This window comes from Pseudoliparis swirei, chromosome 17, assembly GCF_029220125.1.
Source record: "Pseudoliparis swirei isolate HS2019 ecotype Mariana Trench chromosome 17, NWPU_hadal_v1, whole genome shotgun sequence".
Taxonomy (NCBI): Eukaryota; Metazoa; Chordata; class Actinopteri; order Perciformes; family Liparidae; genus Pseudoliparis; species Pseudoliparis swirei.
Genome location: NC_079404.1, coordinates 18,690,716 through 18,711,867, shown reverse-complemented (window position 1 = coordinate 18,711,867; position 21,152 = coordinate 18,690,716). Strand labels below are relative to the sequence as shown.

Here is a 21,152-nt window from a genome sequence, read left to right as displayed (position 1 = left end):
TCTTTACACTCCTGTTCATTCTTAGTCTCAGTCTCTAATTCTTCCAGCTGTTACTCCATCAGCTGATTGGGCCGTGTGCGCTTTAAATTAACCGACCAGATTGATCGTTGTCAAACTTTTAAATAGGTTTTCCTCTCTGCTGCTGTCAGTTGAAATTTCATCTCAAAACAGTCGTGACCCTCGTCCACCCAAGGGCCCTCCAGTCAGCATCAGACGGGCTCCTCATTCTTCATTGGATTACTGCAACTCTCTTCTTCACCACCACCACCACCAGTGTCTGGACTCTGTTGGGATTCTTCCTCATCAGACCTCAGCATCACTGAGTCTCTCCTGATTGAAATCACATTGTGGGCTGCCTTGTTCCACTCATTAACTTGGTTTGCTAAAACAACACTTCTAGTGGGCTGGAGTCATTCTGAGCTAAAGCAATCAAATGAAGTGTTCTGACTATACAATTGTTTTTTCTTTAACTGGACTACTTTAAAAGTTTTTTTCTGGGAGTATTTTAGTGCTGTACCCTAACAAGTATTTGTCATGTTTCCTGCATGTAGTTAACAAAATCTGTGAGGTCCAGTAAGACTATTCAGCTAATTAAATGGGTAATTTCCCCAAAAGTTACATATTGTTCCATACAAAAGAAAGATAATATAGGTCGTGTTTATTCAGATGCCAAAAGCCGTGTATTTGTGGTTTCCATAATCTGTTGCTGGTAAAGAAATATTTAATATTTTTAAATCCATGATATTCAACAAAAGGCAATGTGTAGCTATTTCAATTCCTGAAAGGAGACGGGACATCGCACAGAATGTATGAAATATTGCAAACATGTACAGAGGTTACACGACAGCACTGTGTTCACCAACACATTCCAGGGCTGCAGAATAACATGTCTATGGGTTCAATTCAGAGATGCACGAATCGAAATCCACCAAAAAGATTATATTAATGCCACATAGAAAGTTTGGGGCGATACATCTGGACCCTGTCTCTTGCACCTATGGGACTGTGTTCTGACAGCTGAAGGAAGAATGATAATAAAACAAGGGAATTGTGTAGAGGGATGGAAAGGGAAAAAGGTGGAGAACATTTTTTTAAGTTAAGTCCTGTAATGGAAAAGTACCGTTTGCTTCAAATGGATCTGACACCAAAATCACATATAAGATCTGCCAAGCAGAAATGGAAAAATAATTTATAGGCCTATATCACACTATCATGAAGGTGTCGTGATATATTGATGTGATGCATTTTTCTTTGGCAAATGCAATCATAGGCATAATAGATATTTCAAAAGTTAGAGATGTTGGAGAGGTCAGGAAATGAATCTTTGTATAAGTTGTTTGGCTTTTTATGGGAAAGTCTACAGGGTGCACAGCAGCAAGGGTAGGAGTAGAGCTTATGGTCAACAATTATTAAAAAAATAAGTTCCTGAAAGGCATAATAAGTGCCCAGTAACCCAAAACTAAAGACGATTAGTGCTGAGCAAAAGGCAAGCTTTCTGCAGCAGGAAAACTCATCGCAGAAAAGACAGATTGCTGTAGAGGAAACATATTGACAGAAAGAGGGAGCAATTTGAGCAAAAAACTGCCTGTGGAGAAAGCCACCAAATGAATGAGTGCAGGAAAGGGACTTGGCTTAAGGGTTATGCAATATGGAAGGAAACCAAATTAGCCTCATTACGTGAAACATAATATGGGCCATCAATAGCCAATCACAAATAAAGTTTTGCTCTTTTCCACGTTGTTGAACAGTTGTTGACATGATAGCACCTCTGGGCTCTGACTCCAGAATAAAAAGCCATCAGGAACAATATCACAGCTGTGTGTCTGCAGTGTTGCAGCTGCGGTGCTTCACTTTGCTTAACACCCATGACTTCTTCAGTCTGTCCCCAGAGGCTTCAACTCGAACCCACAGGGAAACTCCGAGCACCCGGTGTTTGTAAAGTTCATCACTGTCAATATATAAGACACATGCAGACAGCTCTACACTGTAAAGAATGGAAAGACGGCGTTCTGGCTATGATACACCCACATGACTTATAAGGTGTGCTTGTTTTAATAGGTATGCTGGAGTTAGATTTAATACATGATCGTCTGAAAATATATTTAATATTGAAAGATTCATGCATTATATTTATTCTATTTCACATCTTCTCGAGATCTATGTGACGCCCAGCCTGTAATATAGAGCAGCTGTTCTTAACCACCGAGCGTAAGATTACATTTAAAATAATATTTTACAAAGATAGTTAACTTTAGATACAAATGTGCTCAATAAAACATGTAAAAAAAAGAAGTATTATTTTAATAACCATCATAACATTATTTCCATTGAGAAATCAAGTCATCGGATAAATAATAATAACCTTAAAATGGTTTCCATACAACTTAAAACTAATGCATAAATGGAAATAATAATACAAAATAAACATTACCTTTTAAACTAGGGTTGGTAATCTTTTTTTTTTAAATAGCAATTCTACAAACAATAAAAAATATTCTACTCTTTTCCAATGAAAGTTGCGAGCAGTATTAGCTCCACCGTTTTCTCAATCGAGCAAGAAAGTCGGCAACACTGACTTAAGTAATGCACATTCTTCACTAGCCTCCATCTCAATCATATTCATTCATGTAAAAAGCTTGTTTTACCACAGAATATCCAAGTCAGATCGTTTATTCATTGCAACCCATAGTGCAGCTGTCCAAATATTCCATTGTGCCCTGTTGAAACGCTTACAATTGAAAAAATACAGCTTGATTAATGAACAAGAGAACGATAGTTACACCAAAAAAGTACAGCAGCCAACAGTTTCAATGAAGACGTATAGACACGCTGACAGCAAGGATAGCAGAGGTTAAACAAAGAGTCAATGTGCATCTATTTTAGCAACATTCTTCAAAAGCGCCATTATTCTCAAGTGCTGCAATTGGTTAAAAACACTCTTTGAACTTCAGTGCTGAAGACAGAGAGGCTGTCCCAACCTTCCTGTCCCAAACTTTTTTTTAAAATAGTATACGGAGTAAAGCAGTGCATGAAGTTACACTTCACAACATATATTGTATACAATTATTATTCATTTAGGTTTCATGAAGTGTTGATTGAGTAAAACGTGTGTGTTTGTGTGTGTGTGTGGGGGGGGGGGGGGGACATGTTGAAAATTAAGTGTAGTGTAAACAGCGTTTGGCTAATTTAGTATTCAATGTGCTGCTGTGTTATGTTGATAAAAATATCAAATATACTAAATATCAGGATTTGGGCCAAATAGAAAACATGATTATTGCATTCCTGGAAGACACACATCATTGGCAACGTTTCACTGACACTGAGAAAACTATCAACGCAGACTGAGACACTAATTTGGCAAAGCTAAACATTTTCTGGGGAGACTGAGAACAAACATTGCTGTGGATTACAAATGCTTAGTTCTGATATAGTTTCATTAAAACACTGAGTGGACTGTGAAGAAACTTCAGCAGAGTAAAGTTATGGTGTGTGTGTGTGTGTGTGTGTGTGCATGTGTGTGTGTGTGTGTGTGTGTGTTTGCACCTCTATGTGTGTATTAAGGGACTTGTATCAGAGATTTCCTAACTAAGTCGAGAATGATTCTGTATTTGCAAGTATGAGCCCCTGAGAGTTGCAGTTGAATATTTAATAGGTTTGTTACATTGAAGTATCATAATGCAGAACCCGAAAACCTAATGAAGTCCCACCGAACCGGTTTCCACTATAACTCACCTTTTTTTTTCTCTCAAACACTCCTTTAGTTACATTCTGATGCAAATGGTTTGGATATACAGCAAGTTACAGTTGACCGATTATGACAGAGACAGAATATTATAGTTTGTGGCTCTAGAGGATTAAATGCAAAAATTCAGTACGTAGTCTTGACTATTTTGCAACTTTTTCAACATCTGAGTCTTGACTACAGAAATAAACTAAAAACTAAAGAGTGTATCAACTCGTGCACACATTTCTTTCAAATCGCTGTTGCAGAATTGCAGCATGAGAGTATTTTTAATTTCTGCATGAGATACGTGATAAGAAAATTTAATTGAATTATCGTAATTTGTTCCTGTTGTAAACTAGACTTAAGTGACACATATGACTGAAGAGCGTGTCCTATAGTTTTTAGAGTATCAATATACTCTTACTGTGTCGGAAATATTTCCCCAGTGACCTCGTAAATTGTGGGTTTCAGATAATCCAAATTACTCAAAGCATTAAAAACCTTTAATAAATGATTACAATCTGCCTCTCAACATCGTGAAAGTCCAATACAATCTAACAATGTAACCGATAGCTGTTACAGGTAATATAGGCGAAGCGTCGGTCAAACACATTTCTAACCCATTACTTCAGACAGGTAATCATATTCCAAGCAATGAGGTGACAGAAATGGTTTATCTCTTCGTACACTCATGCCTAAATGTGCTCGACCATATCTCTTGGGTAAACCTGTCTGCCCCCCCTGTGCTAGGAACTCAAAATAAATGCATGCTGACTGAATTCCATCCAATGGATGAATGCTTTTAACCAGGCCTGCGACACACAAGGTGACAACTATAAACCCACTGAACTCTGGACACAGTAACTGAATTCAAAGTGTTCAAATGAGCCATTTTTTTCCAAGACAAATGAGCCTTGCCTTTGCCCAGTTAGTACAATTATTATTTTTTTATTTTTGTTTATGTTTGCTTGATTTGAATGTTTTTGTGTGTGTTAGTTTCACTTTCAGAGATTGAATTGATTAATGCCTTGAGGTTCTCCACTGTTGTATGAATGCAAGTCTATTATCAATCATTGCTTCAGTACAAACCTGATTTACATAAAGAGGCTCTCACGCCATCGACCATTTTATTTATTTGTATATTTATAGAGAAGCTGTCGGATTTTTGTATTTGTTATCATCAAGTTCTGCAGCACCATGTACTGCATAGGTAGCACTGTCACGTAAAATCAGCCATATGTCTGTTTTGTCAACGATCACAATTTTTTTTCATTCAGAAAATACAGTGAATGCAACAGGTTTCACCGGTCATCATCTCTCACAGGCCAAATGTTTGAAGGCATGGATTTACTAGCCTACACGATGAACAGATGAAATGTTTGTTGTCACTATGTTCTCACCTGAGAGAACAGATTACAGGAATCCCGTATATCTGCGGCCAGGTCACATGTGGCAATTCCGGCCGTACAACCACTTTCCCAGCCTTTCCAAGTCACCACACATCGATTTCCGTTGCTTGCCTCCTGAAGCATTGATACATTGCCTCCAACCACTTTCATGAGGTTCCTTATTATAAAACAAACCACTTGTTTTTCTCAAACCACACACATGTCGTGTTCATGCACCACAGGTGACGTTATCACAAACTTCGGATTTCTCTGTCTCCCCTCTCAATCAAAATGCACATTATTACACATCAGAATATTATTACCTTCGCATTGAAAATGCGGAAGGTTATGTTTTGATCGCCGTGTATTTATTTATTTATTTATTTGTATGCGTTTTATTCACATAAGTAAAAAAGTATTAAACCGAATCGCATGAAATTTGGTGGGATGATTGGTTATTATCCGGGGACCATTTGATTATATTTTGGGATCTATCGGGTCAAAGGTCAAGGTCAAGGTCATGAAAAGGTCAAAATCTTCTTGAATCGCATGCAATTTGGTGGGATGATTGGTTATTATCCGGGGACCATTTGATTACCGTATTTTTTGCACTATAGGGCGCACTTTAAAGCCTTTAATTTTCTCAAAAAACGACAGTGCGCCTTATAATCCGAAGCGCCGTATATATGGATTAATTCTGGTTTTGCTTACTGACCTCTAAGCGATTTTGTGTGGTACAAGGCGCTCACGGCGCTAAGTCAAAATGTTTTAGTACGACTTTGGTAAACTACAAAGCCGCACCGCTTGCAGCATTACGGCTACCGTAGCCAGGAACGTCGCGGAGTAATACATACTGTAGCGACCCTGGGTCAGGAACGCCACGAGACGTAGATGGCTTATAGGGTGTTTATTCAAGGAACATAGAACAAGCTACTGTTGGCCGTAGCCTACGCCAAAACGACAACAAACCGCCGTGAAACCTCAAAACCAGCTTCACGTCTGCTCCGGGTCATAGCTCCGATCCGAACCCGCGGAACACAACAACACACACACAACAACATCACTCGCTGTCCAATCACAGACACGCCTCACAGCTACCAGCTCGTGAGACGTTCAGTTACATCCGGACATAACATTTCCTCAGTCCGTTACAATACTGTGCTTCACCATAATATTACAGTGTGTGTAAAAGGATCCCAAAATACAACTGAATAAGGTTGGTAGTTATTGTGAATACGCTCATTAACGTTTGAATAATGTTGAGAATTATTGTGAACGCGTTTAATAAAGTTTGATCGACTGACTTATCTGACTGTTTTTTTTCCGCTTAATGCGCCTTATAGTCCGGTGCGCTTTATATATGAAAAAAGATCGAAAATAGACCATTCATTGACAGTGCGCCTTATAATCCAGTGCGCCCTATAGTGCGGAAAATACGGTAGATTTGGGATTGATTGGGTCAAAGGTCATGGTCAAGGTCATGAAAAGGTCAACATCTTCTTTTTACCATAGCGCTGTCAATTGTTATCCAATTGGCATGCAACTAATGCCAACATGTTCATAATTCAATGCCCAATCTTGTGATATGCGAAGGTATGCGCTCTACCGAGTGCCCATTCTAGTTAGTATATGTACTGGTAGGATTGGCGTTTGGCGATTGTGGTTGTTGTTGTCATTATTATGTTAGTTTCTAGTTTCTTTTAGTCTTGTGTGAGCAGACATTTAGTTTCTACAGATAACAAGTTACAGATGGTTTGCCCCCGTCTCTAAGGACTGCTTCCCTCTGTGCCGTTGCCTCTGCTAATATCACACTGCCAGAAATGTGCATCTAAATTAAGGTCAAACATGACTCACTAACGTTTTCAAATGGGCACTTTAGTTTTGTTTGGTGATCTGCACTAAGATGAATGAATGGATCAGATTTAACAAAAAAAGATTTAATAATAAGTGTGATTTTATATTGATCTTATTTTCAACACAAACAATGTATTTATACATTGGTATTTTATTGTATTTTATATATTGTAACTGTGCTTGCTGCTGCTACAAACAAATTTCCCCAAGGGGATGAATATACTTTATTCATCCCCATGGGGAAATAAAGTATATATCTTTAAATCTATCTTTATTTCTTTAGCACTGCATGTGTAGCCAAAGCCTCCAATGTTGCCTACAGAGTATTAACAACAATTCACTGCAGCCAAAATATTGCACCGATGTTCCTTAATTATTAACATGCATTGTAGTCTATTTTGAGTCAATCCGACATAAACCGCCCTGCTGCCATACATACCCGTTAGTATAGGCTACCAAGTGAGTAATAATCGGCTGCATAAGATGGATCTTCATATAACTCAGTTGTTTGAATTATATTAAGGCTTGCAGTTCGGTATAATTGAGGGCGTGGACGCTTTGAGTGCCAAGTCGCCCAATTCAGGCTGTGACGTCACTGCCAAGATGGCGACGGCCAGAGATGCCTACTTTGAGCTTCACTATGGCTCTTTAAAAACATCCATATTTTACACAGTCTATGTTTGTCACACAGAATCATCTGAGAAGCAGACATTGGAAACAGGGCAGTCACTTAAAAAATATATGGATTGGTGATTGGATTGACCATCTGTCAATCAAACCTTTACTGAATCAAGCTGGGCGAAGAGCAAATGAAAAAATCCATTTTGAAATGCCTTCAGTGCCATTCCCTGACATAACTAACACGACTGCAGCTTGAAGGCCAACCTCTTTAGGACCGCCATTGTTGTTTAGAATGAACGGTCGCCTCTCCTCGTCATCTCCCCCACACCTGAGCTACAGCCGTTGCTCCTCACATTACATTGATTGGTCCGTGCTCTGACCCGACGGATGCAAATTGCACAACTTCACATGACAGTATGACATTGAGAGAATCCAGCTGCCACGCAAGGTACTTGTTGTAGAGGACATTACAAATGTCTAACATGTACTTTAACATGAAACTGTAATCCTTGCCAAATGTTGTTGTGAAAACAATAGGTTCTCTGACTCTTAACTCACCAAATGTTTTGAAGCGTCTGGAGGTCACCTTTCAGCAGAGTGCCTTCTGGTTACCATGCTGTCTACTGGGGGTGCATGATTATCTTCCTCTGTTCGGATCATGGCGTCTGGGAGGCAGACAGGGATCAAGAGGGCACAGGGAGGAAGACAGGAAAGGAACAAATTAGTTAAAGAGGATGTGTCCAAATTAGGAAGTGGAACACCTACAGCTCACATTCTTTCAAGCATTGGAAATGGAGGGCCTATTTCAACAGGTAGGAAGACCATCAATCTTTCTCTCCAGAAAATATACATTTTGAACCAAAGGTCTTCAGTCATCAACTAATTTGTATATCTTTTCATGTATGTCGCTGCCAAATAGCATGTTGCTGTGAGTAATCTACTTTTCCATCTGCAGCGGTGTTAGTATCTTTAATCATGCAATGTGTTTTAATCAAGGATCTACTCAAGAAGTGTAGCGACCATTCCCTGCTGAAGAATATCTGTCAAAGGGAAGAATGGCATGTCTTCATGTCTAGGGAAGTGTTCATGCCTTATATAGTCTTGGTCTAGTAGAGTTGCCTGCTGCACATAGCTAGATCTCGCCAGGGGCGAAGGAAGCAGACCTTATGAGAGCTCATTAAAACAGTCTTCAAGTCTTTAGAGACAAATATGAATGTACGATCACAAATTTAGCTTGCCATAAAAAAATAATCATATGTCATGGAGCAGTTCCCACACTGAAAATGCATTTACATAGAATGGAAGTCATAGCTCGATTGGACGGGTGAATTCAAAAAGGGGGACAGAGTAGAGGAAGGTCAAGGCAAAGGCTCGGTGCTAATATTTTAATAATTCACAAAAGCTTTGAGTTTTGTGAAACAAATGAGCTCGCTACACGAACAAATTGCAATTCAAAGGTCAATCGAGAAAAAAATTCTCTTTTAATTGGAGTTACATGACATCTCAGAGCAAGGAGGATTCTCCTTTACGGGGACTTTTTTTTTAACACTGACATTATCACTGGCTACATGAAGATCAAACTAATTTATTTTTTATTTTCACAAGATGGATTACTTCATCCTAATTCTGACAACCTCATTGGCCTATCTGCTCCACATTTTTGCTGAGTCTGCAGGGGCCTTCTCAAGTGAGCCATCAGGAGGACCGAACCAGACAATTACCAATTTCAAATTTCCACTTTAAATCTGCAACTCGAATTGATCTGAGTCTCAATTTGCATGGAATACCCTATGAATGAGTGGGCTTTCCCCCCAATAATATGAAATGGTAATTATCCAGATAGTGTGAATGTGAATGTACAATAGCACATTACCAATCAGGAACGCATTACAAGTCAAGGCCACTCCTTTAAAGTAACAGATAAAAGGTCAAGTCATTATATAGGCTTTAGCTCTTAGTTTCACAATGAAGTACTATGAAGAAGGAAATCTTGAAGTGCTCATTGTTCAAAATGCAACTCTCAGGAATAGGAAAAGTAACTATTGTTTAATCGGTAAACCTTTGTTAGATGTGAGGGGAAATCACAAAACATTGCAACAATTACAAAACAAAAGAAGTTGTATTTGTGGATTGGGAGGCAGCATCCAATCTTGTTCTGGTTGTTGTTATGGTGACTCCTACAACAGGGAGTACTTAATGTGTAAGGAATAAAATGGTTGCTAGGAAACATCTGTAGCACAGTCCAATCAAAAGCTGCAGCTCAGTGATAAGAGGTCCTCCTTCAACCAGAAGGTTGGCGGATGAACCCGGGATCTCGGGTGAGACACTAAACCCCAAGTTGCTCCCGTGACACTTCACAGCAGCCACTTATTGTATGTAGAGAATGATATAGATATGTTTAAAGTTGAGTTTTGCTTCTGAAGATGGCAGTTTTCAGGGGGGAAAACCATATTTTAACTTCTTAAATACAGGAATTACTTTGTTCCTTTAATATATGCATACAGAAGGATGTATAATATACGTAGTTAATATATCTGATTATGCTAAACTATTTTATGTAATACAAATTTGATGCAGAATCTTCACATAGTATAACTAGAACGGGCACTCGGTAGAGCGCATACCTTCGCATATCACAAGATTGGGCATTGAATTATGAACATTTTGGCATTAGTTTCATGCCAATTGGATATAAATTGACCGCGCTACGGTAAAAAGAAGATTTTGACCTTGACCTTTGACCTGATCGATCCCAAAATCTAATCAAATGGTCCCCGGATAATAACCAATCATCCCACCAAATTTCATGCGATTCGGTTTAATACTTTTTGAGTTATGCGAGTAACACGCATACAAATAAATAAATAAATACACGGCGATCAAAACATTACCATCCGCATTTTCAATGCGAAGGTAATTAGGCAAAATATGAAATGACAAGGAGCTGGTAAACCTCTGCATGCATCATGCAGCAGTCAAACTTGATGGCGCCAGGTGAAAGGAACCACCTAGTTACTTCATGTGTATTAAAGGAGGCGCGCAGGAGTCGACAGCCTCCTCAGGACAACATGGCAGCGCACAGCCACAGAGGTACAGATAGAAACCACAGTTGCAACAACATCAATATGATAGATTGGACTGTACAAATGTCATGGCACGTTCCCTCACAGCACCACTTCTCGCTTCATCCTAAATGGAGCCCCTTATCTCACCTAGCCGTGGTCGCATATAAATATACTAGCAAAGCTCCTCAATACATCAATATCAGTTTTCACTGCGCTGTGCGGGCAGCAAAGTGAGAACGACACAAAGAAACTGCCCTTGATTTATGTCTTTAGGGTTTTACGTTTTATGACTCAAACACCCAGTGTCGGGTTGATTTAAAAGCTGCAAGTTCTGTTTCGTCCATGATTAAAAAAAATGGGGCTCAAGAGTTATTAAATGCTTCGGCAAAAGGGGAAGAATGTTCAGTAAATCTGCCCCTTACTATCAACTTTAAAGCAACATCTTAACCTTGCAGCAAGTGCTTCATCCCATCGTAGTAACTACAACAAATGACTCAATATATAACCACCTGCATGTACGGACTCTGCAGGAGTGTCTTACAAATGGCTTTTTTTGATGAAGTGATGGTGCGGGGGAGTAAATAGTGTCTCCAGCTGTAACCCTGCAAACAGGAATGTGTAGGAGCAAGGCAGTTTGTGTGTGTGTGTAAAGAGAGTAAAAAATACAGAGGTAAAGGAGGAAAAAGACGTGTGTGTGTGTGTGTGTGTGTTTCTCATGGATGGACTGCAGTTGAGATTCAGCCAAGGTCATCCTCTTACTTATGACATACATGGAGCCAGACTGAGCCTCTCACTTGGACACTCTCCATCCGCTCCGACTGATAAGACCAGCGACTTCATGTACAGCAGGCGGTCACTGAGGCGCTGTATTGTGGGGATCTTGTGTCTATGTTCGTGAATCGTAATAAAGACGAAAAGTATTATAATAAATAGGTCTATATATTTATATATATGCCTTTAAATGTAAAAAAATAAAATAAAAGGGCCTTCAATATATAGTTAGATGTCATGTAATGCTTCATAGGTACATGACTAAATAAAGCCTTCACTGGTGCAGTCACACGCACGGCTCACTGGAGAATAATTACTGAGTTAAAAGAACCTTTCCAGGACAAAGGTGGACCGGGGTATTCTGTTAATTGGTTTATGCATGTCAACTTGGGAAATCAATTGCAGACTATCGAAGAGGCCTGAAGCAGCTTAACCCAAATAAGACCTTAACCAGACTGATAACAACTGCATGGGTGAGACATAACTGTTTAGAGATTAGATAGGCGCCAGTCTTATGAAGCCAATGCATGATGATGGGTACAGATTATACAGTGTTTAAGAAAGTGGCAATAAAGTATTTAAGAGTCATATTTGCTTTACTGGGTGGATGAGTTGTTGTTTGCAAACAGTAACACGCGATTCTGCCATTAAAAGGACCGAACAGGGCTCTGTGTGCATATCGGAGTCAGTTGACTGTACATGAAACAAACAGAACAGACTGAACATAAAGCATGGTCCTACAGCAATAAAGCACAAACTGTGTTGTCTTCATTAAACGTTCACATTGTTAAATGAGTATATCTGTGAGCCATCTGCTGAAACACTGCCACTTCTCTCTCTCTCACACACACACACACACACACCTTCCCAAAGGGCTATATCCAACAACTTCAATCAAGTGGCCAAACTCCAGGAGAGCTTCTTTTACACAAAGAGGTTCAGAGACGGAACACCATAGCTACAGCTGACGATGTCGACATGGGAAGCCTCCTGTTAAATGAGCCTTTAGTCCATGGAGGTGGACCAATTGGCAGGAAATGAGACCAAATTGATTGGCAAACAGATGGAAGAGAAGCGGCCATCATGAAACCCATGAGGCTGTAAAGGAAAGAAAACGATGAGGGGTGAAGATTAAAATGAGACGTGAGCGAGAGTGGATAGTTTGAACGGCCAGTAAAATGAACTATGGAACATGACTTTAAAATACTAAAAACAGAATAAAGATAGTTTTGTCTAGGTATCCAATCAAAAAGTACAATTTTGAACAGTGACATTCAGAACTGTCAAAAATGCATTTGAACAAAACATATCTGCTCAAGGAGTTTAAAAACATTTAAAACAATCTGTATCTGTTATTTGCTGTATTATTACGCCATTATTCTAAGAAACAGGACACAAGAGAACAGCAAGGCCTTTAAAAATGACCAAAAGCAAGTCATTCTCACTCTCATTTGTTAAAAGGCCTCTTTCTAAAGAGTTTCCGCAGAGAGACAACATGTCCCCTGTTGAAGCCAATTCCAAGACAGTTTTAAGATTCATTCAATCAGACATTTCACACATCAACACTCACGATAGAACGGGTCTTTGTGACCTTACAAAGACGGTTGTGAAGCCTGTCAAAGGAAAAATCCTTGGTCCAAATATAAATAAAAGGGTCAAACTATCAAGATATATTATATTATATGTATATTCCCCCCCCCCAGCCAATAAGCAGGGTGTGCAGTTTGTTCTTATTCTCAGGTCAATCAACGTCGCTCTGCCACGCCCCTCGGTGTACCAAGGCTCACAGACCGACCATAAACAGGATGACGGGTGCCTTGGGCTAGATTTATTCAGAATCCGGCATCTACCTGAAGGTTTGTGAGGAGTTGAGGTGTGTTTACGTATCTGTTCTTTACAATGTAACCGAAATAATAACGTTTTATTCTTCTATTGATTACCGGCTTTTCTTCACACTAAGGCAGATCCCTCTCGTCATTCACTCCCAGCTCGATCGACCAACGCTGCTCCCTCTCGCTCGCTCCTTGAGCCAAAGAAAAGGGGCACATTTTTTCATGCTTTATTTGTCATGATCTGGAGTTTGTGTTTAGTTTTGTGTCTTGTTTTGAATTCCTTGTGTCGTCTGTCTCCCTGTGATTGTCTGCCCTGGTCCTGATTGTTTCCTTCTGTGTGATTGCTGGCCACCTGTGTCTCGTTCCCCGTTGTCCAATCCTCTCACCTTGCCTGTGTATGTAAACCCTGTTTGTCTCGTTCCCAGTGTGGCTTCGTACTGTTTGGTCCGCGTGTTTGTCGTCCTGTTCTGGTCTGGTCTGTGATTTGTGAAAATAAATATAGTTGTGCAGTAATGTCAGCATTTGGGTCCTCTCTCGCTGCGACAACCCGGACTACCCATGACATTATTTGACTACATATTTTCCCTTGAAGGCAAAACTCTTCAGTTATATACAGTATGTGAATCCATCTGTAATTCATATGTTGAAAATATGAGAGGTTTGTAAGTTTACTGCGCAAAAGGCTAAAAAATGGATTAAAAGAAGATGTTGTAGGGGAGCAATTATGGAATAATGTTAAAATGGATATAAGAATGGTGAACTCATTTTTGGTTTTCAAAGGAATTAATTATAAAACAATTCTTGAGAGTTATAAGTGTGATTGAAATATATTTATATGGAAGATGTATGTGGATGTGTATATACAGGACTCTCAGAAAATTAGAATATTGTGATAAAGTTCTTTATTTTCTGTAATGCAATTCAAAAATGTCATGCATTCTGGATTCATTACAAATCAACTGAAATATTGCAAGCCTTTTATTCTTTTAATATTGCTGATTATGGCTTACAGCTTAAGAAAACTCTAAAATCCTATCTCACAACATTTTAATATTTCCTCAGACCAAGTAAAAAAAAAGATTTATAACAGCTGAGTGTTTGTCAAGGCTCAGGAAACCCTTGCAGGTGTTTCGAGTTAATTAGACAATTCAAGTGATTTGTTTAATACCCTACTAGTATACTTTTTCATGATATTCTAATATTTAGAGATAGGATATTTGAGTTTTCTTAAGCTGTAAGCCATAATCAGCAATATTAAAAGAATAAAAGGCTTGCAATATTTCAGTTGATTTGTAATGAATCCAGAATGCATGACATTTTTGTTTTTTGAATTGCATTACAGAAAATAAAGAACTTCATCACAATATTCTAATTTTCTGAGACAGTCCTGTATATATATATATATATTGTGTTTATTTGTCTTTATTTTATAATTATTTTCTGATTTATTTGATAATAATGTAGGATAGCAATAAATACGCATGTTTTGCTTCTACCTATACCTTTTCAGTCTTTCTGTTTTGTATATTATATAGAATAATATTGTATTGTTTTAGATTGACTGAATAAAAATACACAAACAAAAATGGAAAAAAGACAAGGTACACTGTGGAGTTTTCGACCACAAGAAACGCTATGGAGCACACATTACTGGGTACCCACTTTGTTTGCATCATGCATGCGTATCAGGACAACGATTTTCAAACGTTCATGTAGCAAGAGAGACGAGAGTGCACAGTAGCAAACATGAATGTAAACAAAGGATTTTTTAATTTTTTATTGTTGCTGCTTTGCTAGGGAAACATAAGGAGAGACGCAAGAATGCTCCACAGGTTACCTTGAATTTCCCTTTGGCCAGAGTTGGTGCATGGGTGATGGTTAGTGCATTGGCAACAATGACCGTGTGATGCAAGTGAAACAATAGCCGATTGTGTACGCAATAACCGGCTCTTGAAACACACCTGCTGTGTTGATATAACATCTATGCTGAATGGCCCCTCGGATAAAACCTTTTGTCATAAGGGCTTTGCCATAATAATAAATCTCCTGGATTGAATTGGGGCATGCAAATACACACAGAGACATACGCACATACACACACACAAACACACACATACACGCACAAACACACACATCCTCATGTTTATCTAGCTTACTTCACTCACTAGAGTTTAGGGGAATACAATCTGTCTTGTAGGGCCAGATATGAAAGCTTCATATAAATCTCTGTATACTGCATAAGGGTACAGCAGTTTACTTAAAATACCCCCACTTCACATCCAAAGTAGAGATGTAGAGGATGTAGAGGATGTCAGGCTATGACGTAGTCGCATCATTTTCTCTGTCCAGGTATAGCTGTTCTCATATACGCTGAGAGAAATAACGATCAAGAGAGCTTCATGATGAAAAAATATATAAATAAAACAAGTTTTTCCTTGGGGAAAAGATCTCAGGAATGTGCCACTTCACTGTAACATTACGTTCAACTTCAAGTATCTGTACGACAGGATACTTCATGCCACTGCTGAGTTTAAATGTGCTGTCTAACTCATGTCTGACGCCATTAACAGCCTATTGATCCCGGTGAAAGTAGACAGTGTCGGATAATGACAGATCGGAGCAAAGACACATCAAATTACAGTCACATTAATTCATATAAATAGCTTCAAATAAACAGGTTGATCTTAAAGTGCATGAGTCATCAAGTGGGAGGATGAGACTTAAATGGGTTGAAAGATTGTTATCTGCCCAGAGTGTGAATTAAAAATCCAAGCGTGGTCTCTACATCATTAACCCTTCGGAGCTACACTGACCTTAGACGTTGGTTTCATCTCATCGTGTTCTGGTGAGCGTGGAAGTGGAATGTGGCGAGGGTGCAGAAGCGCCCCTTTGATGTTGTAATGCAAAATGTCTTTTATGTCTCATGGAGCGTTTGAGACCGGGCCGGCCGTCCAAAAACTCAATTAGAGTCATTCTGAATGTGAGTTAACAGCAGAGGAGGCGTAAGGCAAGGAGGTGCGAACAACACAGGGTGGGGGGGGGGGGGATCGGGAGGGTGGGGGGGGGAATGTGATTATTAGGACAAAAGGGACCACAAACTGAGCAACACAAACCATAAGAGCTGATGAAAGCGTCTCTCTAACCGGAGGAGGAGTAATCGTGAAACAGAAAGAAAAGAAGTAACACCACCAGCCCTGTGTCTGATAGCAAGATGACCAAAGCACCACCTACTTCCTGTGCATGAGCTGCTCTCAATGTGTGATATCCAGCTGGTGCACAAATAAGCCTTTCATTGAAGTTCATGTTAACGTTGCTTTTGATCGATAATTGCAGTGTGCTTGACTAGTGATGTGTGACCCTGCCGCACGGAGGGAAGTATCTCAGCCCATTTATCCAGACATCATCTGGGGCTTACTCACCACACATACCACAGAATAGCAGAAAATAATTCTGAATCCCAAAAGCTCAAAGCTCTTGGCGTGTTCACTCAGCCAACACTGTGTGGGTTGTGTTTCCCATATATTCTACTGCACCTCAGAAACAAGGTGGAAAGAAAAGTGGGAATGGGATAATGACGGAGGACGGCGGGAGGAGGAGGTGGAATATGTGTGCACGTGTCTCTGCATCTATGTCCTGTGTCTATGAACACGACTGGCAGACTCCCCCATTGCATTATTTTATAACTGTGAAAAGATGCGCTGCAGCTGGGAGGGAGGGAGGGCATCGGTGCTGGGGAGGAAAAGAGGTAGAGAGACATCTGCCTCCTGCCATCGGCCATCAGAAATGGGAGAACACCGTCTCCCAAACAATGCGCTTCATTTCCAATAGCGTTTAGCTAAGGATCGGTTGAGAAATAAAAGAATAAGAAAATAAAGAAGGCCATATTACAATGTCCCAAAAGAGCAAAAACAATTACCCATGCACAAAGGAATTTAACTGCATTGTCTCACAGCCAATCACAACAGAGTATTCTTGGTTTTCAAATAAAGATGGACTACCATCAAGCGAAAGCTATTTCCAACCTTCATCGTGCAAGACCATTGACAGTCATGAAACACATCCTGTGGATTCTGGAAGAGGCGAAAAATGCAGGCAAAAGGTCGAGGCTAACAACATCAGGAGAACAAACTTATTATAAAGTCCCACTCCCTTAGTTTCTTAAACCAGAGAACACTGTATGTCGCTCACAAACAAACATGTCGATGATGACAAAGTCTTTTTCTCACACATCAGTGAGGCTCACTGGGGGATTTTTAACACGTTGTGGATATTATTTGAAAAAAGTGTTTGTGTGTTCAAGGAATTGCTTCAGAGAGAATCACACGTTTACCACTGCTGCGCGAACTTGCCTTTAGAAATCATGGAAACAACATGATTGAGCCATTTGTTTTTGCTGTTCGTAAGTTATTTGTCCAGACAATGTCATAAACAGTGAGGAGCCAGGATCTCCAGTGAGAGAACATATTGAGAAATGAGCAGTAATGAAGATGAGATCTGAGCTGTATCTGGGAGGAGAAGGTACGATATTTAAGATAGGATGTGTGCAGACATAACTTGCTTATACAATAAGAACCACAAAGGGAACATGGTTAGGTGTAAGACACGCAACATCCCTGTCATGCTGAAAGCTATACGACTCCAGCATGTCAACGGCAGCTTCTTCACAATTTTTCCGAAAAGCTGATCCACAGTTATGACAGCTGAAGGGTTATTAGCAATGACACCGGCTGTGTCTCTTTGCCTGTGTGACTGTAAGGAGGGAGACGGGGGGACCGAACAGCTGAGCTTCGGCCTCAGGAGGTGACATAGAGAGAGACACGCAGCAGCAGTCAACTAGTCTTATTGGGAAAAGAAATCTCCTAGAGACAACAGAAGGGAAAGCAGGAGGGAAAAGGGAAAAGGATTTAGAAACGGAGCCCTACAGCTGGTGAGAAGGAAACCGAGGGATATATTTTTAGAATTCCAGGCATCCAGCAGTCATCTTAAGACATCGTGCCGTGTCTATGTTTCAAAAATATGTCGCCACAACATCAGCAACAATTTCTATCTTTCAGTCAAGGATTTATTTAATTTCGCAGCTGTGTCATTGCCCGGTGGGATGCCAACTAACTTCTCCGTGGGGCCCAATTTATCATCCAGTAAAGAGATAATAATGTTTATGCACATGCTAATTTCTCCATCATAACTAACACTCGGCCTTCGACTGGGTATTAATGAGAGATTTTTTCATAGCAATCCAGACTGATTAAAAAATACACTCCACATCCAGGAGAGATTCTCGCCTAGTCTATTTGAATAAAATGCTTCTGTTACAGGGATTCCCAATCCCACGTGGAAACCTGTAGCCCAGCAGAGAAAGTTTAGTGGAGGCCAAACATACCGCCGTCCAATGTTAGAGATCAAAGTAAGCTTGCGGATATTAAGCATCATCTTTTCTTGTAAAATGTCCGGTTTAACTGGCAACACTGCTCAAATGTATTGACTGGTTTATTTAGTGGACCTGTTGTACTCTTGTATACAGAATATATATACACATACAGTGCATCCGGAAAGTATTCACAGCGCTTCACTTTTTCCACATTTTGTTATGTTACAGCCTTATTCCAAAATGGATTAAATTCATTATTTTCCTCAACATTCTACACACAACAACCCATTCACTAAGGAAAACCACGCCAGCAGTGATACATGTTTACAGTTAGTTTATTGTGAAATAAATGAATGAAGGGTTGATTATGTCTGGAACGAGAAGGGTCGTGAAGAGCGGGTTGGAGGGGTGCTATTGGAGACTGCTGACGTCTGGTGGTTAGAGGGAACGGCGGGGGTTGAGACTCGTGGGTGGGGGTTGTCTCTTCTGAAGCTCTGGCGGTGCAGAGTCCCCAAAAGATGGCTTAATGGAAAGCGTGCATGCCCGTTACGAGTGTTAGATAGGAGCGGGTATCGGAGAGGACAGTGAGGGAGGACCGTGGCCAAGCATCTGAGTTGAGGCAGACAAAGTTGTTGCTCTTGCAGAGTTTAGGGTTATGGATGATGTGTCGGCGTGACGGAGATGTCGGGCGTGGTCGAAGCGGTAAACTGGAGGATGCGGGAGGCCGGAAGCCAGGGAGACGATCGAATCTAATACTTGGCTGTGCAGCGAAAGCGCTAGCCTGAGCTGCGAGTGTGGCTGTGTTGGGAACTGAAGTGGGAGGCAGACTGTTTCGTGTGCAGTTGGTTCGTCTTTATGGAGCCCGCTGCTGCGTGGCTATGTGTTTGTGGGTTGAGGCTGATGCAGAGCCCCAAAAGAGTGGATGTCTCTTTCTACGACGCGACGAGATTACTATGCGTTAGATGCGTATGATGAAAACATTCCTGTTATTGGGACAGTCAGAGACTGATGACGATAAGACTACTGATAGCGCAGGGTCGGATGGTAGAATAATGGTAGTGGGGTGAGGAAGGTAGAGGCCTTTGTAGTAGCGATTCGACGGCTTGTGAAGGTAGTGGTGGATGGCAGGATCACGGTACGGGTGTGAGCAGGATCCTTGAAGACCTGTGTGGCGAACAGGCGACAGGTTCAGGCAAGGTTAGTAGGGTGCAATTATGAAAGCGATAAGGCTGAAGTGTAGGTAGCGGGTGTATTTGCGATCCATGAAACCTGTGGAGCGAGAAAGTACGAAGACAGAATCGAGCGAGGTTAGTAGTTGGTGTGCGGGTTGAGGAAGGAAGACGTTATCCTCGCCGTTCAACTGGGATAGGAAGGGAGGGGGTGCGAGGAAGGAGGAAGTTACTCGTGATTTGAGTACGACCGGGAGAGGATGACCGGTGGGGTCAGGGTTCGGGTGCAACCGCAGTCCGAGGAAACCTGTGAAACGAACGAAGCAACGAGGACAGGATCAGGAGAGGTTATTAGTGTACATTAGTTTATGCAGGTGGGATATGGGGTGCGGGTGGTGTGATGGAAGGATAGAGGGTAGAGGGTGAAGGGTTGAAAAGGATGTGGGATTAGGGTAGAGGTAGTGGGATTAGGTAGGGGATGTAGGGATTAGGGTCGGGGATGTAGGGATTAGGGTAGGGTAAAGGGATGAGAGGATGTGAGGATTAGGGTCGAGGGGAAGGGATGTAGAGATTCGGGTAGGGGTGAATGGATGGGGTGGTGGTCGAGGCATGATGGTAGAAGAGCCGCGATGGCTGTCTGGTCGGGAGTCGGAGGCTGGTGCGTATGAGTTGGTCTTCCTGCACGAGGAACCGAAAGTGAGTCAGTGGTCAGGTTTTGACCCCTTGGACGGAAGGCTCGGATGTTATGTCGACGCTATTTTTGAATAGATTGCAACGGTGCTGGACCGTTCGTGTATGCCTCGGAATGGCTCCGGCGTGCCGACAGGTGGAACATTGTAGCGAGAGAGGAGGCCCGAGCGGTGGGCGGCCATGTCTGACCGGCTGCAGGAGCAGCGACGACGCCAAGCGCCTTGCGGTCTCCGACGAGAAACAACTCTATTTCAGGCGCCTCTGGCGTATCCGCCGATGGCTGTGCTGACTCGGCCCCTGCACTCCAGAGAGTGAGGGGTGCGAGGAAGGAGGAAGTTACTCGCGATTTTGAGTACGACTGGGAGAGGATGACCAGTGGGATCAGGGTTCTGATGTAACCGCGGTACAAGAAAACGAGGAAGCAACAAGGACAGAAAGAGGGTCGAGGGGGAAGGGATGTAGGGATTAGGGTCGGGGTGAAGGGATGAAGGGCAGAGGGATCGAGACATTAAGAGACCGGGTCAAGGATGGAGGAGATGTAGGGTAAGGGGTGGTGGTCGAGGCATGAAGGTAGAGGAGCCGCGATGGCTGTCCGTTGGGAGTCGGAGGCTGGTGCGTATGAGTTGGTCTTCCTGCACGAGGAACCGAAAGTGAGTCACTGGTCAAGTTT

The 21,152-nt window shown here is 41.3% G+C and overlaps 1 protein-coding gene across 2 annotated transcripts in view; it reads right to left on the bottom strand.

Annotated features, from left to right (window-relative positions):
* Window positions 1-21,152, bottom strand: part of chrm3a (cholinergic receptor, muscarinic 3a) — an 85,773-nt gene that overhangs the window by 44,474 nt on the left and 20,147 nt on the right. Inside the window, exon 2 of one of the 2 annotated variants that reach the window (XM_056434974.1) lies at window positions 8,146-8,252. The gene's annotated coding sequence lies outside the window, so the exon portion shown is untranslated. Of the gene's footprint in view, window positions 1-8,145; window positions 8,253-21,152 lie in introns of those variants that run through there. The other variant, XM_056434975.1, reaches the window with a different exon arrangement.